This window comes from Meriones unguiculatus, chromosome 17 (assembly GCF_030254825.1).
Source record: "Meriones unguiculatus strain TT.TT164.6M chromosome 17, Bangor_MerUng_6.1, whole genome shotgun sequence".
Lineage (NCBI taxonomy): Eukaryota > Metazoa > Chordata > Mammalia > Rodentia > Muridae > Meriones > Meriones unguiculatus.
This window is the reverse complement of record NC_083364.1, coordinates 9,715,390-9,743,201: the sequence shown is the minus strand read 5'-3', so window position 1 is coordinate 9,743,201 and position 27,812 is coordinate 9,715,390. Positions and strand designations below refer to the sequence as shown.

Genomic DNA, 27,812 nt, shown 5'->3' with positions numbered 1-27,812 from the left:
TGTTTTCATGGTGGTGTGGTGTTGGGGTGGTGGTGGAGTTGGGGGTGTTTCTGATTTTTGTGCCTTCTTTTGGGCTCTTTTCCTTCTGTTTGTTTGTCTTGTACAACTCTAATGTGCTAGTTTTTTAAATTATATTTAATTTTATTGTTATTCCTCAGAAGCCTTCTTACTTTCTTTTTTTCCAATTGATTATATCAATTGTGTTATTTAATTTATAAGAGTACAAATGCTTTAAAGGGTAACAGCCAGTTTCAAAAGCATATTTAAAAATATTTTTTAACACTTAAAAAAATCCTTTTACAGCCTGATCCCAGCCCCCTCGCTCCTCTTCTTCCACCCTCAGGAGCCTTGCCCTCACTCCTCACTTCTTCTCAGCGAAGGGGAGGCCTCCAAGGGGCACCAACCCACCCTTGAATCTCTCCCGCTGGGGCCTGACAAGGCAGCCCAGCTAGGGGAAAGGGATCCAAAGGCCTGCTTGCTTTCTAATGAGAGACAGAAAGGGAACAAATCCAGAGGGGAGGGGAGGTGGGGAGGAACTGAGAGAAATAAAGGGAGGGGAAACTGTAATCAGGCTATATCGTGAGAAAAATGATTTTCAATGAAAGGAAAAAACTTATTCCAATTAATTTTGGGGAAATGTCCTTTGTTACACATGAGTGCATAGACATATGAAGTCAATGTCTACAGTGACTAGCTGTCCAGACTGCAGGAATTTAACGTAAATCTCCAACTCTGCAACTGCACATAGAACCAACATTTTCTAAAGCCAATAAACAACCCCCCAAAAACCAAAGCCAAAACCAAAAACCAAAAACCAAGTGAGAGTCTGTTTGCGTCATCAGCCTTACACTGGGGAAATGTGGTGAGGAATGGGCAAAAAGTAAGTCATAATTGGAGCAGGACAGACAGCACAGCAGTTTAGAACACTTGTTGCTCTTGCAGAGGACCTGCGTTCAATTCCCAGCACCCTTCAGTGGCTCACAACCACCGGCAACTTCAGTTCCAGGGGATTTGATGCCCTCTTCTGCCCTATAGGCACCAAGCAAGTACGAAGTACACATACATACATTCAGGCAAGACACCCATAAAAATTAATTAAAAAAATTAAATTGTAAGTCAAAGGGAGGTAAAAAGCAATTGAGTTAATCTAATAAATCAGGCAGGAAGAATAAAGAGTGGAAGAAACATTAATTGCTCAGGATTGAGAGACAGCGACCTGAACTGGCAGGGCAGACAGGAGACAGTGTGGAAGGTAGAAGCGGAGGAAGGATGAAGTCTAGGTAACACATTGAAAACTTACAAAGCAAGACTGCCAATGAGTTAAATAAGGGGCATTTAAATGGTTTGGTTTTCCACCTAAGTCAATGGAGACTTTTATTTCTGACGGAAGGGAAAGTTCAGTAAGACAGGACAGTCCATCCTGATGACCTTATCCTCTAATCCGTCTGCCTGAAACTGTTATCCTCGTCATCATATGGGCCATTCATTTCCTGTTTATCTCAAGTTGTCTGTCTTATCCTAGTTCCATAGCTGAAGCTATTCGTCTGAACGCCTTTTATTCTTAAACCTTAGCATTTGGCTCATTCAAACATGCACACAAGATGTTAAGTGAAATCAGGCAATGGCGGTTTCCTCTCTAATGTCCTGATGGCTCAGAACACTACCATTGTGCCACCGTTGTGATGTCTGCTTCACCAGGAGTTAATCTGATGACGCGCACAAGATGGAATTGTGTTTTGACTATTGGACGGCCCCTCCTCTTTGCGTTTGGTGTTCTTGGTTACTTCTTGTTTTCAGACAAGAAGCACTTCTCTTCAGTTTTGCATTTTTCTCTAGACATTTTTCTCCAAAATGTTAGATTTCCCATGAAGCTCTTTTCTGCTCTGGTAATTCAGCAAATATCCAGCCAGGGAGTGACCTTATTCCCCTTTGACAGTCTTCAGTGTTCACAAGGCATGAGGCTATCTAGACATCAGATACTTGCTCAGCCTCAGAACCCAAGTTTCCCAGGGAACGGCTCAGCATGGCAATCATACTGAGTCTCTTCCTTCCTTATCCAGCTGGCCTAATAACTGAGCATACTGGGGTAAATTTGTACGTGATTGTAACTCACAATGAGTACATTGTGAAGAAGCTGGAGATTCTGTAGTTGAGGACTACTTTTTTTTGATCTCTGAGAACTGCACTGTCAAGAAGCAGAACTTTTATGTTGTAGGAATCACAGTGGTTAGCTACTGTTCTGAAATGAGGCTTATGTTAAAAAGCACATGAAAAGAGTTGCATGCAGAAAACAACCAGGTGTTTATGAGGTCAGAAAATCCAAGTATCAGTGCTTTATTGTGTGTGAGTGTGAGTGTGTTTCTGTGAGTGTGTGTTTGGGTGAGTGTGTGTGAGCTTGTGTGTGTGTGAGTTTGTGAGTATGTGTGTGTGTGTGTGTGCAACCACCCTCACATTTGTGTTTGTCTGTATATTAACAAAGAAGACACATTTCAAAAAGGCTAAATGTCAGCACCTTTCAAGATCTCCAGAAGCAACTTCGGGATCTCTAGAGAGATGAAGGTCACTTTTGTGATCCTCAGGATGGAGGCTTAAAGTCATTCTTACAATATAAATACATGTAAATGAATATTATCTCCTAGTCTCATGAACTGAGAGGTGTGTGCCATTCACGTATTCATATATGCAGCTTTGTTAGCTAAAACAGAGACGTTCATGAACGTGCACCACTCACACATACAGTCGGGTAGGAAGTGAGTTATACAAACGGAGTCAAATACAACCCAAGGTGGTATGCGTAGGAGTGAAACAAAGCACAGATACTGGGGAATACAGAAGAAAAAGTTAATGCAGCAGATGAAGAGAATCAGAGATGTTTCCCCAGAGGGGATAACTCTTGTCCCAAGGCGTAACCACTAATTTGGAGCTAATGAGGCAAGAGAGGTGTTGCTTACAGACGTAGCATGTCTGGAGCCAAGGGTTAAATCAAGTTTCTTTGGGAAGATGCTCATAACAGACATTACTCATTTCATGAACTAAACATCAAGAAGCAATCAGAGTACTTGAATCACCAAAGCAGACGATAATAGGTTAGAAGGTACTGACGGTGGCATAATCACTGCATTGTAAATGTTACTTATCTCCAGTTTTAAACATTAAAAAAATAAACATGTGTGTCTCTAGAGGGGGTATGTGAGTGTATGGAACATACGTCCATGACTGCATGTGTCTGTATGGGATGTGTCATGAGTACCTGTGTCTGTGTGGGGGACAGTGGAGCGGGCTGTATTCTGTGGCTCTTGAAAGCAGTTACTAGCTGACTGATGTGGGGTCTAGGAACTGAGCTTGGGCACCTACAAGAGCACTATGCACTCTTAACCACGGAGCCACCTCTCCAGATCCCTTACTTTTCGTTTATCAAGTCAGATTCTGCTACATAATAGGTACATTGGGATTGTAAGTTAACGGCATGGGATTAATTCAGTACTGAATGCTTTACTTTCCAGAGGCAAAGAGCTATGAAGACATACTTCATTATGTTGGTGAAAATGTTACTGACAGGAATGAGCCAAGAGAAGACATTCTGAACAGACTCCCTGCTCTGACCCAAGTCAGGTGTTCTGTTTCCTTTAGTGAGGATATTATACTTTGCACAGTCATCCTATAAAACACTTGATTTAATTTATTGGGCAAAAAATTAGCCTCCGCGGTAGCTATTTCACTAGATTGCTATAATGTAAGCGACTTTTCTTTTCCCTGTCTGAGGTGAGGATTTTGCCATTTGAGCACGGGATGGCTTTATGAACCATGTATCCCAGGATCCGGCACAAACCGGACTCCAGCAGAGACTTGGAAAGCGCTTGGCGTCGAGGCCTCCCATTCCAATATGCTTACACAGCGGAGGCCATCGCACTTTACACCGTGCTCACTGCAATGCAAGTATGTGCATGTAAGATGTGTTCGCAATACGCGTCTTCAACCGTTTGTTGACCGCTATGAAAGGCGTTGTTACTCTCCGCACTTCTCTCCAGGCACTTGTCAGACCGGGCGTGGCTGTAGGCATGTGAGGGAGCCCACACAAACTTCTACCTGAGCCTGAGCTGAGACAGAAAACCAACTCAGAGTAATGTGGCCCAAATCATCTGCAGGACAATTGTATGAACTCAGTTCTTTTTCTGCATCATTTTTGTGAAGCGACCCATTTTTTTTTTCTTACCTTGAAGTGCTGTCTTGTGTGTCTGTTAGGTGTGTTAGTCACTCTGGTACTTAGAGGGAGACTAAAAGTTAGCAACACATGTATGTCACTTTGGAGTATGTGGAGTGAGTTTCGTGTTTTCCTTTATCTATGTGATTACATGAAACAATTCTATAAATGTTTAAAAATATATTTAAAGTTAAACTGGGTGCATACCTTTAATTCTATTAGGTGGGAGGCCAGGGCTTGTGGATCTCTGAAAGTTCAAGGCCATCCCTGTTTAATAGCCAGACTGCCCCCTCCCCCTGCAAGTGGAAAACTCCCAATCACCAGAAATTAAATAGAGTGTAGCGATACATACACGTTATACCGGCACTAGAGAGGCTGAGGAAGAGAGATCATATCTGAAGCTTGACTGGGCTACATCGCCATTATCCTGGGCAAGTTGGCAAGCGCTGTGCTTTGCTAAAACACTAAGGAAGAAAACATCTGGGGAATGCGGCTCACTGATGAACTTTGTTTGCATGTGCGAGGTTTAGGGCTGGTACTCATCCAGCATCATCAGAAAGGTGGCAGTAGAGTGGAGACAACAGAGACGAGCAAGCATAGGCAGGTACAGATGTGGACTGTAGGTTGCATTCTTTCTGAGTTCACTGGGAACCTGAATCACAGTGATTCCCTTAGCATCATGCCAGGAAGGAACAAACACAGGGGAGCTGGAACCAGCTCCTCTTTCTGTCTTTCTTAGTAAGGTGTCTGCAGTCTCACACATGTTTTGTTAGTGACGTTTCAGAATCTTCTCTTGAAGCAGTGTCTTGCATGTCAGTGCCCTTGTGATGCAGGAGACAGACTTTTTTAGTGGTTGGGGGAAGGGCCAGTGCGGGAAGCCTCTGTGAAAAACATAAAAAAACTAATATCGACTACTGGCTTTTGATTTGGCAGGCCTGGTTTGAATCCCTCCACCGTCTCATTTTGTTCACATGTGGAATAGGTTCACTTCATCTGTTTTATTGGGTATGGTGAGGATTTGAGATGAGGGGTTGAGATAGCCTATAAACCTTCTACTAGACACTTAAAGTGCCTCTAAAATCTCTACGATAGCAGAGGGGAATGTGCAGTGGCATATACACTACCTTAAATAAGTTCATTTTGAGTGTACTCCACCGTAAGACACGGCCCTTCTATTCCTAGGCATTAACATACGAGAACTGAAAACATATGCTCAGTGAAAGATCCTTTCATAGATGTCCTAAGTGCCTTTGTCTTATGCCAAAACCATAAATAACACAAGAGGTGCGGGGCCAATGAGGTTTAGTATTCCTACCCAGACAGAAGGAGGGTCTGACCTGTGGCTGCAGCAACAGGGATGAGTCTCCGTGCAAATTATGTGGATGGAAAAAGCTGATGGGGGGGAAAAAAGACGCGCCGCACGATTCAACGTAAGTCTTTTGGCCGGTGACTGCTCGGCAGAACAGTTAGCAGAACAGTCAGCAGAACAGTTCTAAGGGCAGAAAGAAGAAAGCGGTGATAACATCGTAAGTTCTAAGAATGTGGTGACTTAGGATGGAATTGCAATTCAGTGAAATTAAGCATTAAAAAAAATTCCCCCCTTGTGGTGGAGTAGAGGAGGCAGAAAGGAATTCAGCGTTGTTAGTGTTGGAGGAGCGACTTCTGTTTTATTTTGTATTTGTACATTTATTCTTTGCACCAACTTTTTCGTATGCATGTATCTTAGCAGCAGAAATGAGTATGATAAAATGATGGGTTTTCAAGAAACCACAAAAGGCCCTTAAAGATTAGAAACTAGAAAGAGGATACATCATGCCTCATACTCTCCGTGAAGGACACTCTTTTAAAGTGATTTAATTTTTTTTTCTTGTGAAGTGCAGAATCCAGGTTTTAATGTCATTCTTGCTTGGATTCTATGACCACCAAACATGGCACACAGAAAGTTACCGTAAGATTTGCAACGAAATAGTGCCAGGTTAAAAACAGAACAAACAAACAAACAAACAAACAAACAAAAAACAAAACAAAAAAACCCCTGTTCCCTGAGGAAATACAAACATTTTTGTTTTGAGATAAAACAAAAATCTCCAATCACAGTAGACGTTGGTGTTTTGAAAGGGGTTATTTGAATGTATCTTTGAAACAAACTTTTGCCGTGCCTTAGGGTGTCTCAAACCTGTGGCATAATCAGTTAAAATTCAGAACCCTAAATTATTTTATTTTGGATTCCCATTTGAAATTGCCTCAGTTACTTTCAATTAAAAAGCAATCATTGCCTTTAAAGAAAGACTGGAGTAAGTGCATGTTTCAAGTTAGAACAGAATAAGTACAAAAATTCAAATAAAGGCAAAATTGTTTAATCATAACCTTTTAAAAATTTTATCGTTTATTTACTTACCTGTTTATCCATTTATTTATTTGATTCTTTTCAGTACAGGGTTTCTCTGTGTAGCCTTGGCTGTCCTGGCCTGCTTTGTAGATCAAGCTGGCCTCAAACTATCAGCGATCTGCCTGCCTCTGACTTACAGAGCACTGGGATTAAAGATTTGCACCACCCGGCTTAATCATAACCTTAATACTTTTTATAATTAAAAATACAAAACGTGTGAGGAAAACCTCCCATTAAATTACAAGGTTCACAAAATCTAAGTAGCAAAGTTACAGGTGGACCTCGCTCAATCGCAGCTGATGGTAACAAAACCTTTGTATAAAATCTGCAGGAAGGCCTTATTAAAACAGTCCTTCCAGCTTAGTTTAATTACCTGAAACCCTTTGGATAGGAAATATGGCTAAATTATTAAGCACGTTACCATAAAATCACTAACCAAAACATATTCCCTAGTTCTTTGTAAATATGGTAATAAGTATTAGTTTATAGCTGGTGGAAAGAATTATGCTAATCTTTCAGCGACTCGGGGCTATGAAAACACAGAAGCCTAGGTCTGGAAAGAACTTAGCCAGCTTGAAAAATTAACCTAGCCGCCCAAGAGCAGTCAGTTAGAGACAGGATCCGCCAGTAAGAGTCGGTACGGGTTCCCGAGTCAGCATTTTTCTTTGTGTCTAAGCCTTTTGTTTTCTCATCTTTCATACTATCCTAACCACTAGCTTAAAGTTTTCTCATTTATAAGCACGATTAAGAAGGCCTTTCGTGCGAGATCTTAAGTTCACTGCTTAAACCAAGACCCAACCTGGCCAAACCTTACATGACCTTCTAGCATCCTGCTAGGAACTTTCTGTAAACATCAGGATATTCTTTTAGCAATGAATATTCTGGCAGGGGATTTTATAGAAAAAATCACCTTTAAAAACCTCAGAGTTTGGAAATTTTAGGAATTCAAACTTCTGTGAGATAAATCGTATTTTCTTTTCCATTTGTGGAAAAATTAAGTAGAGTCCTAGCGACGGCCTGCAAAGCGTTCTAATCCAGGCTTCCCGCTAGAGGGAGACATAGTCCAGCATTTGCAGCGCCTGGTGCCGCCTTTTGCTGTGGGTTTTCTGCAGGAAGGTGGTTTGCTCTCAACCGCTGCAGCCAGGGCTAACAGAATCGGGAAGGAGACAGAGGGAATCAAAGCCTCCCCGTCCTGTCGTCCCAATTTAGCGCTGAACTCCGCCTGGATGTCAGAGCCTTTCTCTGCCTGCCTTCCCCGTGTTCTGTACGGCGGGCCAGTCGCTCGCACTGCGGAGGCCAGCCAGCTGAGCGGGGCAGGGGTCTAGGGTGGACCAGCGGGCTCTGCCCTTTGGGGTGACTTTCCAACATAATCACTGTTGTGTTTTGACAGTACAGTAGCGCCCGCGGCGGTGCTGAGAGAGGAGGGAGCCTTGGTTGCTCTTGGCTTCTTTTGCTTCTGCTGATCTGGATCGTTTCCTCGGGCCCCTCCCCTCGGTCTGTGCTTTCTCACTCCCGCCTTTGGCGAAGTGACACAGGCGACACCTGCTAGCTTGCTCGCTCGCGCCTGGTGCTGCTGGAACTCGCACCTCCGCGGGTGGTGAAGGAGCGGGCACACTCGTGACTGGGGGACAGCGGAGGGTTCCCTTCCTTGGAGCACAGGATGCCCAGGGTGGCGGCGGGTGGGCGCGGTGCAGCTCGACCCGCTGCGCTTGAAGGCGGGCGCGAGGGGCCGCGGCCGGCCGGGAGTTGCTGCTAAGTGGGCTGGAGTGGACGGCGCGCTGGTGTCGGGGCGGGCGCCGGCGGGCCCCGCGCCTGCGAGCTGCGGGAGCGCGGACGCGTCCCGGGGGGCCGCTCTGAGCGCCGAGCCCGCCAGCCTGCCCGCAAGCGGTCTGCCGCGGAGAGCCGCGGACCTCGGCGAGCGCACGGAGGAGGCTGCTCTGCTGAAGGTGAATCATCGCCTCCAATTGCCTTTCCCTAGAGAAGCCGGGGGAGGGCGGGAGAGGGGACGTGCGAGCGCGCGCGCGCCAGTGTGTGTGTGCAAGGGAGAGACGACGCGGGGCGAGAGGAAAAGTCTGCGCTCGCCGCCAAAAGCAAACAAACCGGAGATGGACTAGCAGCCGCGGGGGCCGGAGCCCGCCTGGATCCTCGCAGCCGCGGGAGCGGGGCGCACCGCGCGCATCGCCCGGGACAGCGGGCGCCCGCGGGCGCCGCCGGGGGCTGCGGAGACTCCGGCTCGCCCCTTCGGTCTTCAGACCTTTCGGTTACTTTGACACGGTGGGGTAACGGGCGGCGAGCGGGGACCGGCCTCGCGCGCGCCGCACCTCCCGCTCGCTCCGGGGAGGGGACCCCAGCTCGCCCGCGGAGGACCCCCCGAGCCGCCTGCAACCTTCGGAGGAGCCGGCGTTCTCACGCTCACTCAGGGCCACCCTCGCTCGCCCGCGGGCGCACACCGGCGGACTTGGGGTCCCTATGCCCCTGGATGGTGCCAGCGGACCGGCATCTCGGAAGCGATGCGTGAGCGGTAAGGCTGGCGTCGGCCCGCGGAAGCTACAGGACCATCGCTAGGTGCTGCCGCCACCGGGACGCCCGGCTGCAGGTAGGTGCGAGCCGCGCCTTCGGGGGTCCCCGGGCTTGGGGGACCTCAGTGGCCACGCGAGGACCGCGCGTCCCCGCAGCCTGCCTGGGCACATCCCTTCCCTTGGCTTCTTCCGTGGCCCGGGGCAGAAACGGGCTCGCCCCAGGAGGCCAAGGTGTGGGTAGATGCGGTCCCGCAACTCCCCCGCCCCCGCCCAACCCCGCAACCCCTCCGCAGCCGGTGAGGACAGGGGCGGGGAGGAGGGTCCTCCCTCTCTCATTTCAGAAGGCGAGAGACCCAGGCGAGGACCGAAGTGGGGTCTAACTGGATCCCTCACCAGCCCCAGCTGGTGAGCCTCCGAGACTTTTCTCGTAAGGAGTCTGGGGTCTCACTCAGTGAGGACCGAGGGTGCACAGACCGCGGCGGGTCGCCTGTCTGGAATGCCTACTTTCCGTCCACTTCTGACTAGTTAATTCTCAGGCCTGTCTGCAGAGGGTGGGCGTTTCCGTGAGCCTGGATCTCCCCCACCTCTAACTATTCTCATAAAGAATCACCCTAAGTTCCGGATTCTCACCGGCTCAGAGGTTCCTTTAGGTCAGGGAACAGACTCGTTATTACTGAGTGAAACAGCTTTTGTAAAGTATCATTTAATGAACAGCGGTCAGGGGAAAAATAAAATAAAATAAAATAAAATAAAAAAGCCCAGCTCTAGAGAGAAGCTAATGGCTCCTGGTTTCTTTCCGGGCAGATGTCTTCCACATCTTGCCAGCAGCACAGGTTTTGCTGGCCACCTGCTCTGCTGCCCCCTCCTCCTGGGAAAGGCTAGGTGGCCACCAAGGAGGCGTTTTCCTTGAGCGGTGAAAGGCTCGCTGCTATCAGTCTGTACTACCACATCTCCAGAAGCTGTTCTTGCAAAGGCAAAGTTTGAGGTCGGTCGCCCCGTTTCTTCTGGAGCTGTGGGCTGGGCCATGGGGTGTCCACTGGAGGAGGCACCGCTCGCTCTCTAAGAGCCCTTGGTGGAGGCCGTGCTTCAGTGTTCCACGGCCAGCGTTAAGCCTGGAGCCTTTGGAACCGACAGCCACCAGCCTCTCCTACGTGTGTGCTTTGCCAGTACGGCAGAGTTCGTAATTGTGAGTTCTCCTTCGTGGCTGTAAAAACAAACAAAAGCTCATCTCGGTCTCCAAACCTGAGCATTTTTTTTTTTTCACTCTGAGGAGCACCCCCCTCCCCCAAATCATTCAGTGTCCTTCTCAGGACAGGGTGAATTTCAGTGACTGTCAATGATCTGGTCCCCGTCTGCCCGGGCAGGCTGTTTCAGACACCACCCTTCAGACTGTCACCGCATGGCACCTCTAAACTGCTCTGTTATGCGAGGTAACTTAAGACAATCGAGTAATTAATTTAAGGTTTCCGTGTGAATAAAGGAGATTACTGGCAAGGAAGATTAAAAAATAAATTTAACGCTTAAAAAAAAACAACAACAAAAAACGAAGCGTGTGGGATACTGTATTCACCCTTTCCATGTCTGCACATGAATGCCCAGTCTGACGAGTCCTTCATGATTTCAAAATCGGCAGCTAAGGTTGGGCATTTTCAATAACAGATCTGACATACTTGTCTCTTTTCCTACTTCACGCTGCTCTGGATCTCTCTAGTCAATTGTTTGGATCTTGACCTTTTTAGAGTCTTAATTTTAAAAGCCATCAGCAGCCACTTATAGGCCATCAGTAACCACACTGAAGCTCATTTCATTCTAATTCCCCCAACTTCCAGTGCAAACAACTGGGTTGTATTATTTATATGCTTAAGGCTTTGAGAACAGCACTGCCAGCCCAGCGCTTGCTTAGGCAGGAGGAGCCTTGTAAGAGGCAAATCCTTTTAGTGTTGCTTCATTCAAAATGGCATTGAAAAAACTGACCGAAGTCTGAAAAAACTGACAGAAGTCCTGGTTATTTTCTTGCCGTTAAAGTCAGTAGCTTATTATGCTTAGCTTCAGGCTCACGTGGAGTTCTAGCAGATTCATGCTTCTTAAACAGGAGTCAGGAAGCCTTTGTGTCAAAGCGAATGCCTATGCAGTGCTACAAGTTATGCTGGAGAGAACTCCGGGGCTCCGAGCGTGTGTGTGCACGCACGTGGGATTTTGATCAGAAGAACGTTAGCTGCTTTAGCAGTGACAAACGGAGAGTAAGGATGCTCGTGGACCCGAGTCAGGGTGGACACTCTGTCCTCACACAGGCCTTACCGGCATCACAGTGCTTGCTAGCCACCAGCTTAGAGAATGTGATGGAGTGGCTGGAGAGAAAGGCCTATTTTTAGACACAGCCACTTTCCCCTTTTTAAAAATTGATGGGGCGAGGGAACTTTGGGGTGACATAACATTTTTGAGAAGTTATTTTATTCACTTTGATGTTAGGCTCCATTCTTCCTTTGTCATATGAAAAAAAATACAGTTTTGCTTCATAACCTCTTAAGTGTGGCTGTACATGTTTAATTGGGCTTAAAGGAAGAAAAAAAGATTAAAAAAAAACCTCAATGATATTTCCTCTTGAATTTGTTTGCCAGTTTATATTTTAGTTGCCTTTGAAAACAATGTACTATGAACACTAAACAACAGCATCAAGAAAAAAAAAAACCCAAGAAGATTTAGTAGTCCTGGACTTAATACCTACAATACAGTGTTTTGATGGCATTTTTCATATGGAAATGTACAAAGTGCGTTTTAAGGTTGATTTATTGCCAGCTGAATCTTATGGATTATCCTGTACATGAAGGCTAACCTGTGGCTCGCCAGCACTTACTCGGCATTTCTTACCATGACCCTCAAAATCCAATACTGTTAGAGCAAGTTCAAGTTGAGGAGTAATTGGGAAACTGCTGAAGACTTACTAATAAGATTTGTAATGGTGTCCCGAACGAGGAGCTTTCCAGAGTGTCCTGGTTGCTTCTACAGCACTCGAAAAGCTGAAGCGATCAGAGGGCCAGCGTCTCGGTGGCCCTACTTTTCACTTCTGTGGTAGTTGGTCAGAGACGCCTCACTAGGCAGCATTATTTTGCAGCTGTTTTGTTCACTGAGCATCCGAATAAAAATGAGAAGCTTTACCATGTACTGCAGCTTGCTTTCTTGGTGAAAGACCACACGGAGGTAACATAAAGCGTTCAGCAGCCTGCCTTGATCTGTGCCCGGTATTTACAAATGCGATTTATCAGTCTGTTACTAACTAGTAGGCTCCTTTGAAACAGAGAGAACAAATTCACTAATAGCAGCGGCCGCTAGTTATGAAGGTCAAGGCAGCCGATTCAGCATCACTGCTGGGCTGCCGGCTCCCACGGGGCTGCCCAGGATGCATCTTACTTCCAACTCGCTGGCTTGTGATGCCCTGGGCTTTATCTGGAGCCAAGGCGCTACTTAAACTTTCCACTGATAAAGCAAAGACTGGCTCGTGAGTTTCCAGGCTCTTCTCACAGAGCTTGGAGCTGGTGCGGAAGCGGGTTACGGACAGGTAGGACTGGTTACGGACCTGGAGACTGCTTCTGCTGCGCGGTTCTCAGGGGACCGCTGCACATGCTCCGCAGGGTCTGAAGGTCCGACTGTATTCATTCGGGTCAGTGCTTCAGTTCTTATCATGAAGTAGAACTGCTCATTTTTGGCTTCTGCTTCTGCTTCTCGTAGGAACTTTAAAAGGAATGGCTACACTTATCAGAATATGAAAAACTTAGAGTTTAAATATATTTCTTGGGCATTGTGTTTTTATATTATCTCTATACCCCTGCATATGCAAATGCTTTTAATGGAATCCATATAAAATATTAATTTCGTGTTAAAAGAGGCAAGAAAACTTTGGGTTAAAGGAGGCAAGAAACTTTATTAAAGATCTTTATTTTTAGATTCCTAGTTTTCCACTAATTGTATGACTTGACCTGTAGCACAATTATATCTGTAGTTTAACAAGATAATTTATAATTGAGTTTTATACTTGGACCCATTGTTATGCACTATATATATATTTTTGAGATAGTTTTATTGACTAAATTATGAACACAAAATATAAAAGTCAGTTTTTTACTGTCTATAGGTACATCTTGGGAAGACTTGATTGACAGTAGCAATGAGAATTCTAGAACATATGGAAGCATAGGACCTACTTGCATATTACTTTATGAAGCATTTTTCTCCACAGTTGTAATGCTAACCTTACCAGTCACATTAAAGCAAACTGTTTTGATTTGCAAATGGTAGTTACACACCAGCTACCCTGATATCTTACACATTGTGTTAAATTTCTAAAGCTCATCTACTTCTAGTGTGTCTGGATCTCCTGAGGGCTGTAATAACGGGCTATTCACTGATTCAGTATCAGTTTGGCAATTGATTGGCAGTGGCATCAGAAAATACAGAACTTAGTTTGCTTGAATCAGAGGACTAGTGAACACATAAGCGCCAAGGAGACCCTTCTGTTTTGCTCACAATGATCCATCGGAGGCAAGGGATATAACTAAGGAAGCAGAGCACACTTGCCTATATTAGATGAAGCCCTGTTAATCACTTCCCTTCAGTCTCCTAAATTACTCCACAGTAGCTATAATTGTTTTATGATTTCCCCTGGATGGCCAGTTAGCAAAGGTACATTTCTTTTTCCCCTAGCAACAGTACATCTAGTCATTCAATTAAATTTATATTTCTATCACTTTTTCTATGCAGTGGATTTTGGAATCTCCTTACCATGAGATTTAGTAATGCAATAACGTTGCATTCTAGCAGTTACTATGACGGTGAATTCAGTACTTGACAAAATGGAAACAACTATCCAAACACATCTCCTTTGCTCTTAATCATGGGCTTTGCAGGACAAAACTTAGAGGGTCTGAAGTGGCTGTTGACGACAAGGCTTGTTTTACTAAATGTTTTCATATTTATGCTTGTCCCCCTATGAGCTAGTCAGTGTATAACTGCATGCATGGGAATGGGCGACGGCATTGCCCTTTAAAGGTCATGCAAAGATTCTAAACCTTCCAATTTGCAATGTTAATTGCCTCTGGCCTCCTGTTGCTGCACATAGAGTTTTCTGCTGAGTTTAATAGTTCAGAACAGCACTTTACTTTCTTTGGTGAATTAGGCATCTCTTCATAAACAAATATATGAATGGACGTATCCATAGTGGACACAAGATAGAAGATTTCGGGACAGCATATTTGTGTTCTAAAACTCAAGTTTCAAGTTACAGCAGCCTCGGCTGTGAGGGGACAGACTGTTTCTAGAGCAAACAAAATCCCTATAATTTAAAAATTATCCTCCGTATGTGCAAATGCTTCCCCGGTATTATTTCATTTAGGGCTTAGTTTTTTGTCTTTTTAAGATGTCTTTTTTGAATGTACAATGAAAATTGTACTTAGATATTCCAGAAGTAAACATGCTTGCTCTGCTCTAATGCTCCTGCTCCATAACACCCACAGTATGCTCGCTCTGTTAGGAGAAAGACCATCTAGGAAGAAAAGCAAGGTGGATTGTTTGCTCCAGTTTGAGTTCTCTGTGCACTGGAATCTAACCAGTGCAATGTTAGCTGTGAGACAACAGGCTTTTTCTAGAATGCTTTCCTCGGAGATGCCAACGCTCAGACAAGTTTCACTGAAACAATGGATTTGCATTATGCACAGATAGAATAAACGTGTGACTGCTCTCGTGAGGTGAGGCTTCAGAAATGGTCACTTCAAAATGGAGGAAAACAGCATACACACATTAATACACACAGACACACAAGCAGACAGGCAGTCAGGCAGACAGACAGATAGGCAAACACACACACACACACACACACACACACACGCACACACACACTGTGTTAACTCTCAGACAGTTGCCCATGCGCAGAGGCACCGTTATTCAAGGTAGAAAAGTGTGAATGTTGTTTCTGTTTCCACCTTGTTGCAGGTGCATGGTGAATAGCCACTCCAATCCGTCGGCACCGGGAGTTCAGCTTTCTTCTGAGAAGCGGCCAGCTGACATTGTGGCAGCGATAGGGTCATGCTTTTGTTTGTGCTTTCCTTCAGAAAGTTGAGTTGAGTGAAATAGCTTCAACTTCAGTTCTTTTTTATGGTATATGAAGGGAAAGGAAGTAGATGATCTCTATTTCAGGGATGCAGTCCAGAGACCAACAGGGAAGTGGAAAGGCATTGGAGCCTCTTAAGCCAGAAAACAGAAGCCCCAATTGGGGGACTTGAAGTTCAAGGAAAAATGTACCGTCGGCATGTTTTGGGAGTTGGTGAGCTCTTAGAATGCTACCTGATAGTAGTTTCCTGCTAGAATGCACATTTACTATTCTTACAACTCCCTTACAAAACTCTCTGGACCCATAACTGGTAAGTTTATAAATTTATGTTTAAAATTGGGTCAAAGTTTAGACTTCGCTATTTTAGTTGGTCCTTACATAATTTGTTAAGCAGGGAGCATTAGCTTGCTGTTTTGGTTAGCAGATAACATTACGTAAGTAACTGTTATAAAGCTTGCGTGGGACGGTGGCAAGAAGGCTGGCGATTGTTTATGCAGCTCAAACAATAGGTAACTGTGGGATGATAAGAGCATCATGGTGCTCCCCTGGGTCTCAACTCCTTAGCAATGTATCTCTTCAGTTGAGTTTGTAAGACAGTTTGAGTTGTCGATGATGATGATTATGGTGGTGGCTATACTTGGGACTGTAACATTGAATCAGGTTAAATCCCATGATGCATTTTTTTTTTAAAGTATCTTAGTCTTCACAGTGCTCTTTTACTATGAAGTCAGTGTGATAGGCCATGGGTCTCAGGCTTGTAATGGTTACATCTTTGTCTACTGCTTGTTTTCATTGTCTCTCATGTAAAATGGTTTGATCAACCCATGTAGAAGTAGGTCAGCAAATGAATTTTCACATACTATATGATAATTAGATACATTTATTCAAAATCTGTAAATTTAAAAATTTAATAACCCTTGGGAAAGTCCATTTATTTAGTAAGTATTTATTTAATACTGCCAGTAAGTTTTGCAACATCAAAAATACCACACCGCAGGAGGCTTATATGCAAATGGTTATTCTTCCTTGGGCCAGAAGCTGGGGTTTCAAAAGCAAACTGCCAGCAGAGCTGTCTGGTGAACGTCTGTCTCTGTGAAGACAACAGCTACTATCTTGGAGTGAGTGAGGAGAGGGAAAGAGAGAAAAGAGAAAGACAGACAGAAGAAGAGAGAATGAAAGAGGGAAAATAAGAGAGAGAGAACTGACCTAAATTATGTCTCTGTTATAGGGGCTCTGTTATGGAGGCTCCATTCTTACAACTCAATTAGCCAACAGACTCTGTATCTCTAAATATCACATTGAGGATGTAGGCTTCATTACAAGCCCTTTTAGGGGCTACAGACATTCATCTTATGAATAGCAAGCATTGTCAGTGCTAATGATTTATCTCAATAAGGAAAAAAAAAAAGGCAAAACCAACTGTCCTCAAGGAACTTGCCATTTTGGTAAATCACCTAGAGTTTTGAGTTGATGCTAAAGGAATGACTAAGCAATGCACTGTTCTGTACCTGCTTTCACTGGTTATTCCTACTTTTAATTGTGAAGAACAGATCTGAAAAGAACCAATTAAAGTGTCTGAGTCAGGGTGAATTGTGGAGGAAAATAGCATAGTTTGTATTTAAATGAAGAATGTAGTGCTGTCTATTGACTACAGCTCAGAAAGTCAATCAGCAAAATGAGTGACCTCAATAGCTGTTTCCTTTCTTGAATTACACATGTAAGTTTAGATCAGAGATATGGCATGGCCTAGACCTTAACTGAAGGAGTGCAAATCCAAATGCCTAAAAGAGTCAGGCTAGGCGTATGAATGAATAAAAGAGACCAAGTAGAAGATGACCAATGGCAAGTGACAGTGTTAGAGAGATCTTTGGGAATAGTGGAGATTTTGACAAACATCTAAACAGCAGAGGCTTCGCACCAACATGTGTCTATGATGAAATGGATTTTTTTTTTTTTTGACTTCTACAATAGAACTTAGATGTACAGCCTTCCAAAGGTGAAGGTTTCTGGAATATAAATGATGATGAATTCAAATTTGAAATTATTCATTAGTTTAAAGAGATATATCTATAGGCTCTATGTGTGTGAAGGAACTGAGTGTCACCAGTCACCTGAGGAGCATGCGTGTGCACGTGTGCACACACACACACACACACACACACACACACAGACACACACGTCAGGGAGATATGAGCTAGCTCTTCTTTTGACTCCAGCTGTAATCTCGCACCTCTGCTTGTAGACTGTGGTTGACAGTAAGAGGACCAGCAGGAGGAACAGAATGAGAAAGATGAGTGACTCAATTTGGCTCCAGTATTTAGTTTTATTTCTCCAGATAGCCATACATTTGATGATGAACTCACTCTGAATTGGTACCCTGGTGACAGGTCAGGATGGTGCAGAGGTTCCTCCATCTTGTATTCTTGCTGAGGCTCTTTCAGGTTTAACTTTAATTTTCTATCCTTGATGGAGAATTATGTGCAAAGTTACCCAGCTGTATTCTAGGACCCAAGGTCAATATGCCCTTGTTAACTTCTGACTTATCTTCTGGTAAACTGCTTGCTTGCCCAGGATACCCTCATCCCTTCAAACTCCAGCTGAGTCTTCCTCTCAGCTGACTGCTTATCTTAGCTTCTGTCAAATTGCTTGCTTACAAGAAGGTACTCCCACCACCACCCCAGGGTGTGGTTTCTGCCTTTAAAAACCGTGTACTCTGGACCCCTGGTGCTACTCGTAGAACCTGAATACCTGAGCGTAGTCCCAGCCTGATGAAATAAAGACCTTCAGTTGGGTATAAACTGTGTCGGAGTGCTCGGCTGGGCTCCCTGTCTTAACGCCCTGGAGTCTTGGGAGATGTACTGAGTATGCAGAAGTTTAAATTCATGCCACACACTTGGAATGGGCAGTTCTTCGATGCCTTCTTCCTTCAGCCATTGTCTCTTAAAACTGTATGTACAGACACGGTCACGTGCAGGAATTTCCCTAAAGTGTGAATTCTGAAACAGGGCTGGGGAATCTGTATTCCCAACAACTTCTCAGACAAGGAGAGGGCTGTTAATGGGAAGAGTAGAGTTGGGCTGTGAGGCTGGGGGCAGTATTCACCACTCCGTGCTGTTCCAGGCACTGAGAAAGTCGGACTGCTTCCCCCCTTGACAGGCTCCTCCCCACGGTGGTGAGCAGGCAGAACCTGCAAATGACTCAGCAGTTGGCTCGGACACTCTGTGAGTGTGGAATTACTAAGTGTTTTCCTACTTTCTGTTTTCCTATTTAGAAAACACACTATTCCCCCCAAACAAAAGCTAATGTTTTTCTTACAATTTGAAAAAAAAAAAAGAGTTTATTTATCTCAAAATCAAATCATTATGTTATATATATGGAGATATCCTACCATACAAACATAATTTTAGCTTTTTGCATCATTTTTGGGAATTCAAGAGAAACTGCCAACTTGTGAAGCTTAGATGTCAATATTTGGCCACACTGTCCAGGTTCTGGTTCTGCTTGGATAGAATTGTGAGTAGGCTCGAAGGTGGACTTGAAAGACTGATTTTCATTGTGTGCTTTCCTGGCCTGTTGCCCGAAAGTGACCATATCTTTGTAAACAATGCTTTGAGTCGAATGTGGTGGAGCAGATCTGTCACCCCATTACGGGAGAGTGGGCAAGGCAGGAGGGTGACTGGGAGTATGGGGCTAGCCTGCCCGGGGTTGTCTCAAAAACCAAAACAAGCATCAACTACCGTCTTCCTGCCAGCTCTGCTTTGCTGTGTTTTAAACAACGTTCCTGTTAGGGTTAAAGACAAAACACTCCACTCTTTAGTGACTGATCATTTCATCTTTGTATGATAGTACTGTTTGTTTCCTCAGCCGGGTGCACTGACACCAGAAAGTGCCACAGCTCACGCAGGCGACCGCTGTGTGACCTGGTTGTCATGATACACGCTTAGATCTCTTGGTGCAGTCTTTTGCCATCTATTTTATCAGAACTGTGGAAGTTGTTGTTTATATTTGGCAATACATGAACTGATTATAAGATGACACTATATTTAGATATGTCAGCCTGTGTGCGTAGAACAATTTGTTCTAGGTTATGATTAAAATAGTTTTAGCCTCCATATGTCAGTTCTTATTCATCGCCTTCCAAATGTTTATAGGCTTCTAATTTGTAGAATAGCTCTCTTTACAGTTGAGCGATGTGTGGATTTCTCGTTACGAATCCATTGACCTGTAACTTACGAGGCAGGCATGGCTTCGCCTTGTTTCTTTGATTTCCAGGGTTTAGCGTGGCGTTTGGTACATAACAGATAATAAACTCAATGGGAAGGTGACCATTACTACATATTGACTACAGCATAACTTCTGAACACCTCCTTAACAGGTGACAGAGTATTTGCGGAATGATTTTCATTTATTCTGAGTGTGTGCATGTGTGAGTGTGAGTGTGAGTGTGCGTGTGTGTGAGCGTGTGTATGCGCATGTGAATGAATTTATGTGCTTTCCATCTCTAAACTGACTTTAAAAATGTTTGTCTTTAAATCTTAAAGTTGGGAGGGAAAGGCTGGGATCCCGAAGAGCGTGGGAAGCAGAGGGGAGGGTTGCTTAATATGCCCAAATATACAATTCTTAAAGAATTAACAAAAAATTACAAAAATGCACCTTTAAATTAAATAAAAATACTTGTTTGTGTGTAAAGGATAATGGAGAAAAATAAAATAAGTACAAAGACTCCAAATTTCATTCTTATATAATTTAATGTAGCCTGGAGGCTTAGCAATGATATACGCTTGCTGTTACGTAGGTTAAAAACATTGGATAATATTTCTCAATGCCAAATTTCAGTGTTTCTAGTCATAGATGGACTGTATTTTGATTGATCTTGCCACTAATTTGACTCATCAGGAAATTTAAATCCATCTATCCTTATTTACATAATTACCATTTTCATGAATCAGATTTTTTTTTTAAACTTTGGTAATATTACTGACTGTACTACCATTGCTCTTGGCTTCAATGATTCTGGAACATTTTGTTGTTATAATTCTGAATTCTATTTAGTGCAGACAAAATGCTTTCAGATATTTATTGATTTTTGTGTTAGCCATTCTAGGTTAAATAAAGCTTTTAAATGCCTGCTGCTATAGAAAATTTCAAAAAATTAGAACTGCCTATGTTTGATTATTAAGAAAAGTGGTATATTTAATAAAACCCAAAAGGTTAATTATTTATATAATAAAATTTAAAGCTGAATAGTTTTTAGTTTTGTTTAAAGGCTTGCTTTTAAATAACTATATGATATCTTCATTTCTTGGAGTATAAAATGTATTTTGTGGACTTGAATGGTTATAATGACAGACTATAAATTGAATGGACATTTCCTTCTCCTTGTATTTTAAAAACATTTAAACATGTATAGCTAAATCTAAGGTTATGAGGCCAGAGTTACTGTGGAACTTACTGAGAAAAATATATCTACTTTTCTTTCCCAACTCAATTTTAATAAGATATTAGTGAGAACCTTAAAATTATTTATAATAATTTTATAACCAGAATTAATAAAGCCGACTTTCACAGGTGAAGTTCATGTGGAGCAGAGCCTGTTACACTTTCAGGAATGCTGGGGGAGCAGTGTTCTCCCTAGCCCGCTATCTTTCCTAGCAGCTGACTACAGTGTGTAAGCAGGCTTCAGAGCTCATGGCTAATATTTCACTTTGTGTGTTGTGAAATCGACAGCACATTCTCCAAGCAGATGAAATGGCAGACTGGAGTGAACTGAGAATAAAAAGCAGACTTGCTGACTGGCAGGTGGGGATGGCAAAGGTGGCGTGGTTAGCATTCTGAAGGGTATGACCAGGAAGCGGCATTAAGCAGGAGGCCAGATGGAAGGAGACACAGGGAGAAGATAGGGGTCATGGGGGAAAACTGTTGCAGCTAGCATTTTTATACAAAGGAAGGAGCTAATCAACCTTCAAGGGGTAAGAAGCTAGACTCAGAATAAATTTATTGTAAAATAACAACCAAAGCAAGACAGTAGAAGAGAGAAGTGCCACATCAAAGCAGATTTCCTCCTCTGTTTTGCATAAAATTCTGTCTAAAAATAAGAAGTTTCTTGTAAAAAGTAACTTTCATTTCCCTGGTTCAGTTGTTGTCTGGGAGGCTAATTGCCTCCTTCTACTAACCTAGGCCTAGTCCTGGAAGCTTCTAGCCTCTGTCCAAACTAACCTAGGCCTAGAATGTTTTTCAGTCCCTGAGTCTTAACTGTTTAATAAGCTCACCCTTTCTTCTGCTTTCTGAACTCTGCTGGCTGGTTCACCTCCGATGTTCTGGCTCAAACTTCTCTCCTGGCTTTTCTTTCAGCTCTGAGTTGCTCAGCTTGGCCTCCAACTAACTCCAATAATCTTTTCTAATCTTCTGGCTCATTCATTCTTCACCTGAGTTGTGTCTGCAACCCGTTTCTCTATTACTGTCCTAGTAAAACTTCCTCCTCTCTCTCTCCGCCTTGCCCCTTAGGCGGCTTCCCTTTCCTCTCTCTTCTGAGAGGTGGGCATATCCTATTCTATCAAATCTCCGATTTGTCACTTTCTCTGCCACTCAAACATCACTTTCAAACATGAGTGATTCTTTCTACAAACTATCTTTACTTCCATTGTTTGGGATTAAAGGTGTGGACCTAAGCTTTTCTTTACCTGAAACTTGCTCTACACCGACTGGCCTTGAGCTCAGATCTGCTTGCCTCTGTCTACTGGATTAAAGGTGTGTTTGTATTCCAACCAGATCACACAGACCTGGAAGATCCTTGGATGTGATCTCTTGCCAGAACAGTCATGTTCTGAATTAAAATTCCTCTACAGTTTCTATCAAAGCTTTTTTTCCAAACTGAAAGTCAGAAATAACAGGCTCCAGTTCCGACCCTTGCACCAGATAATTGTCAGCCTTTAAAAAGAGTTACAAACCATCTCACTGGCAAATGAGATGACTTGATGTAATGATTACTTAGGTGTCACTGCACTGAGGAGTCACTGATAATCGCGTGCACCTATAGGTCTGGTCTGTCACTTGAACAAATCTCAGCCACCATCCAGCCTGACTCCCCGTACTGTGAAGCTAATTCTGTAAGCAGCTTACATTTTAGCCGAGGTATCATTTTGTACATGTTTTTGGGAGGTACAGTGTGTTGTTTAATGCCTGTAGACAATGTGTAATGACCAAATCAAACTGGTGAGCAGATCCATTAACTCCTACTTTTATAAGCCCTCCGTGGTAAGGCTATGCTTTCTTGGAGCTATTCAAAAACACACTTTTAAAAAATTAACTGTAGTAACTACCATACAATAGCAGAACTTACTTCTATTTAAAGGCTATCAGTTTTTAAAATAGTTTTTTTAAAACCCAGTTGTTTTCCTTTCTCCTTCTGAGACACTGATGGCAAACAGTTGAGTCTTCTGGTATTGTCCTTGCAGATACACTTCTCCCTAATCGTTCCTGTCCTTTCTTAATAACACTGGTCATTTTAAAAATCAGGTGTTTTATTGTTATTTCAACTGGAGATAATCATACAGATCTATAAGGGTATATGAGATATTTTAATATGTGCATACATTATATAAATCATCAAATCAGCATAATTATGTATTCATGTTAAGTACTGACAATTTGCAGTGAGAACATTTAAAATTTTATTTTCCTAGCTTTTTTGAAATGTGTGTGTGTGTGTGTGTGTAACTTACTGCTAAGGAACTCACCGTACTCTGAAATTGAATACCCTTGCTTCTCACTTAACTGGAACACCGTCACTGTCAATCACTCTTTCCCGGTCCTCTCTTCTCTTACCGGTCTTGGCCTCTGGTAACTGCACTTCCCTTCTTCATTCTGTGAGAGAAGCTTTTCTGAGCCCAGCTTTGTGCGAGACCATGCAGTGGGGTGCCAGCACTACACTTATCTCCCCTAGGGTGATCTCCAAAGATACACTGTGTTTTAAGAATGAGTCCCAGAACTCAAGAAGTTAAACAGCAACAAATCAAGTAATCCGATTAAAAAATGGGGAACAGAGCTAAATAGAGAATTCTCAATAGAGGAATATCTAATGGCAGAGAAACATTTGAAGAAATGTTCAACGTCCTTACTCATCAGGGAGATGCAAGTCAAAATGACCCTGAGATTTCACTTTACAACCATCAGAATGGCTAAGATCAAAACCTCAAGTAACAACACATGCTGGAGAGGTTGTGGAGAAAGGGGAATCCTACTCCATTGCTGGTGGGGATGTAACCTTGTACAACCACTTTGGAAGTCAATCTGACACTTTCTCAGGCAATTAGGAATAGAGCTACCAAAAGATCCAGCTATATCACTCCTAGGCTTATATCCAAAAGATGCTCAAGTACACAATAAGGACATTTGCTCAACCATGTTTGTAGCAACTTTATTCGTAATAGCCAGAAGCTAGAAACAACCCGGATGCCCCTCAGTTGAGAAATAGTTGCTGAAATTGTGATACATTTACACAATGGAATACTTCTTAGCAATTAAAAACAAAGAAATCACGAAATTTGAAGGCAAATGGTGGGATCTAGAAAAGATCATCCTGAGGGAGGTATCCCAGAAGCAGAAAGACACACAGGGTACATACTCACTCATAAGTGAATATTGACATATAATATAGGATAAACATACTAAAACCAGTTCACCTAAAGAAGCTAATCAAGAAGGAGGACTCTGGCTAAGATGCTCAATTCTCATTCAGAAAGGCAAAGAGGATGGACATCAGAAGAGGGAGAAAACAGGGAACAGGACAGGAACTTACCACAGAGGAACTCCGAAAGACTCTAAGCAGCAGGGTATCAAAGCAGATGCTGAGACTCATAGTCAACCTTTGGGTGGAGTGCAGGGAATATGATGAAAGAAGGGGAAGATGAAAGACCTGGAGAGGACAGGAGCTCCACAAGGAGAGCAACGAAACCAAGAAATCTGGATACAGGGGTCTTTTCTGAGACTGATACTCCAACCAAGGACCATTCACTGAGATAACCTAGAACCCCTGCATAGATATAGCCCAAAGCATCTCAGTGTCCAAGTGGGTACCCTAGTAATGGGAACAGGGAAATGGGAAATGGGAAGAGGGACTGTCTCTGACATGAGCTGATTGGGCTGCTCTTTGATCAGCTCCCCTGATAGGGGAACAGCCTTTCCAGGCCACAGAGTAAAACAATGCAGCCAGTCCTGATGAGACCTGATAGACTAGGACTAGATGGAAAGGGAGGTGGTCCTTTCCTATCGGTGGACTAGGGGAGGGGCATGGGTGGAGAAGAGGGAAGGAAGGTGGGGTTGGGAGGGGAAAAGGAAGGGAGCTACAGGTGGGATACAAAGTGAATAAACTGCAATTAATAAAAATAAAATAAAATAAAAAGAATGATTCCCATCATGGTTTCTACCACACTTAAGACTCCTTTATTCACTGATGGGTACTCAGATTGATTTGGATTGATTCTATATCTTGGCTATTGTCAATGATGCTGCAGTGACTACTGGAATGCAGATGTCTCTTCAATGTAATGATTTCATTTCATTTGGCTGTATAAACAGTCGTGGGAGTGCTGGATCGTATGACTCTTCTATTTTTAACTTTTTGAGGAACACAGTTTTGCGCAACAGCAGTGACAATCTGCATTCTCACCAATAGTATGTGAGCATTCCTCTTTCCACCCACCCTTGACATTGTGTTATTTTTGTCTTTTTGATAATAGCCATTCTTAATGAGGCGATATCTCATTCTGGTTTAGGTTTTTATTTCTATGACAATGATACTGAATTTACTTTTGTATACCTGTTGGCCACTTATATATCTTCTTTTGAAAAATTTATGCTTATGTATTTTTGTTATTTTCAGATCAGGCTTACCTATTTTTAGTATTGACTTGATAGGCTCTGAAATTCTTGAGGTCAAAGAATGTGTCCGATTTTTAACCCTGTCTTACCAAATCTAACCTTCAAGGAAGTGGTTATTAAATGTTTTATTAAGGTATGTTTAATTCTTCTATTCTGATATTTTAACTTCTTTTCCTTTTATTTGTACAATAAGTAATTTCTAGAAGCATGAGGAATAACTGTATGTATATAGTAATGTCTTATTTACAAAATAGTTTAATGTACACAATTTGACTTGATATTATGAAATGCCTGAATCAGTGATGAAGGTTCTTTCTAATTTCACAGAGAAACAAAATGCTACAACTCATGATTTCCAGGGGCTATTAAAGACAAGTCTCCCTGGTCCCTCAGGAAAATCACTGCCCTTTTATTCCACAATAAATTTAAGAATGCTGCAGAACAAACAAACAAACCAACAACCAACAGTGAAGTGATCAGTGTTGGGACACAATGTTTCCACTCTCTGGCGCAATAAAAATATCTTCCTCCAAGGCCAGGGGTAATCTGCTTGTTGCCCATTTTAATGAGCATAGTTCCCCGAGTTCTTCATTCCTTGGGTACAGCACCAACAAACAAGGTGAAACATAGCTGTGGGACTTTCAGACAGACAGAAGTGATTCAAAGGTGAACTCAACAGCAATGAACGGGTCCTTCGTCTCTCACCAAGAAATCCTGTGTGTCTAGCCAGTGTTTATAAGATATAGTGGGTTTACTTGTCAGTTTGCAAGTGGAGTGAAAAAAAATTCAGACACTCCACACAGAGTTCTTCATGTCGGGGAAGAGCTGCTTGCTGAGAGTGAGCCGCTCTTGCTAACACTGTAACCCAGCCAGGCCACCTTTGCGCCGCCGCAGCCTAAGGGCTACGCGTCCCTTCAAAAGGTACTTTTGCTGACAGAACTGAGACCAGACTGCAGTGGGTGGTGGGGCCAGTGCAGGGGACTACCTGGAAAGCTAGTTCCTTTATTTGGGTGACGAATGGGAAGAACTAAAAAAAGAAGATGTGGAAAAAGGAAGAAAATAATTTAGAAGTAGAAGAGGGCTCCTAAATGTGTAAGGTGGGGAGAGGAGTCGTGAGTGAGTCTTGACTTATACAAGTGGTCATAGCGTAACAGCTCCAAAGCCGCTGTGTTTCTCCTAGCAGATGAAGAAAACTGCCAACATTTTAAGCGCTTGGAGCGCTTTTATCTTGGGGACAGCTGAGAGGAAATCGAAGTGAGTAGTCGAGATAGGGCAGGGCTGTGGGTTAGATTTGGGATCCATTTAGAAGTTTTCAGCTGTAACCTGTTCACTCGTGTGTGAAAATACCAAGGAAGCCCGAGGAACCGTAACATGGACAAAAGAACCCTGGTGTTCCCAGTGCCCTCGGGAAGGTCTCTTTCCGGTTTCCTGTCTCACCTGTCACAGTCTGGTCTCACAGTTCTTGTTTGTGGGGAAGCTGCTCTCTGGAGAAGCTGCTCACCGGCCCTGGAGTATCCTGTGCACCCAGGCCATGTGTCTTCACAGCGGTCGTGGATGGAAGTACCGGGAGGGGGCAAGACTTGGCTTTCTGTGGAGATCTAGAAGCATTCGAAAATTTAAACCTGAACATTTACCATGCCAAGCACCATGGTAAATGGCTGTCATTAATTAGCGTTTTTAGCTCACACGGTATTTCCAGAGGGCAGTACTGCTTTAGATTACGTTCCTCTAAACTAGTGGAGTGAGCAAGGTCACACAGCCTTTAACTTCACCTTTGGAACAGAATTTACTTACTTACTGTTTTATGCTTGTGAGTGTTTTGCCTGTATGTGCGCCATCAGCACGAATTTCCTCAGGGAAGCCAGAAGAAGGCGTTAGATCCCCTGCAGATGGTTAAGAGCCACCATGTGGGTGCTGGGAAGCACAGCCTGGTACTCTACAGGAGTGGCCAGTGCTCGAAATCACTGAGCCGTCTCTCTAGCCCCTGGACCTGAGTTTTAAACGATATATACTGCATCTCAGTCATACTCATTGGGAAAAATTATTTTTTTTCCTAACACGATGCTGATTAGAGAATTGTCTTGGTTCTAAGTATTTGTGTCTGAAAAATTCCAACCAGGACCTGTTCCCTCCCCTTCCCCCGCCCCAACTTCAGAATTGTATCATTAAAATCATACTATAATATCCATAACATTCTTTGAATGAGTCTCAGCTTTCTCATAATAGCGTTTTATGATTTTTCCATTCTATTTGATGAAAGCGGTAATCTCTTAAGTAGTGAGATGAAGAAATAGTGTTTAATGTGAAGAACTCACATTATAAGCTCAAATATGTTTTATACCAAACTGATAAAAGAAAAAAGCACAACCCATAAACAAATGTGAACAACAGCGTATCTTTTTCTGGAATTTAAATTCAGGCTAAAATGTGGCATTTATCTTCCAAAAGTCTCCCTTGGGCTCTCTGGCTTGTAAGAAACAGGTTTCTTGGGAGCAGGGTGGGAAGAGCTTATGTAAAAACCCTGGTTTCAAAGCACACTTGGTTGCCTCTGTAAACCATCAATATAAGACTAATTAGATGCTAAATGCTTGCTGGGTATCGAACAATACAATCTTCTAATTTTCTGATTAATGACAAAGCCTCATAAAAACATTAATTATATCGGATGAATTCAGACAATCTCTTTCAAAGTAAGTAAGTCTATTTTTTAAAATTAGTTTTATG

The 27,812-nt window shown here is 43.2% G+C and overlaps 1 protein-coding gene across 1 annotated transcript in view; it reads left to right on the top strand.

The window, feature by feature from the left end:
* Nucleotides 1-7,729: 7,729 nt before the first annotated feature.
* The window catches only part of Tafa2 (TAFA chemokine like family member 2), a 490,204-nt gene continuing 470,121 nt past the window's right edge, over nt 7,730-27,812 (top strand). Inside the window, exon 1 of the mRNA XM_021643045.2 lies at nt 7,730-9,186. The gene's annotated coding sequence lies outside the window, so the exon portion shown is untranslated. The remainder of the gene's footprint in view (nt 9,187-27,812) is intronic.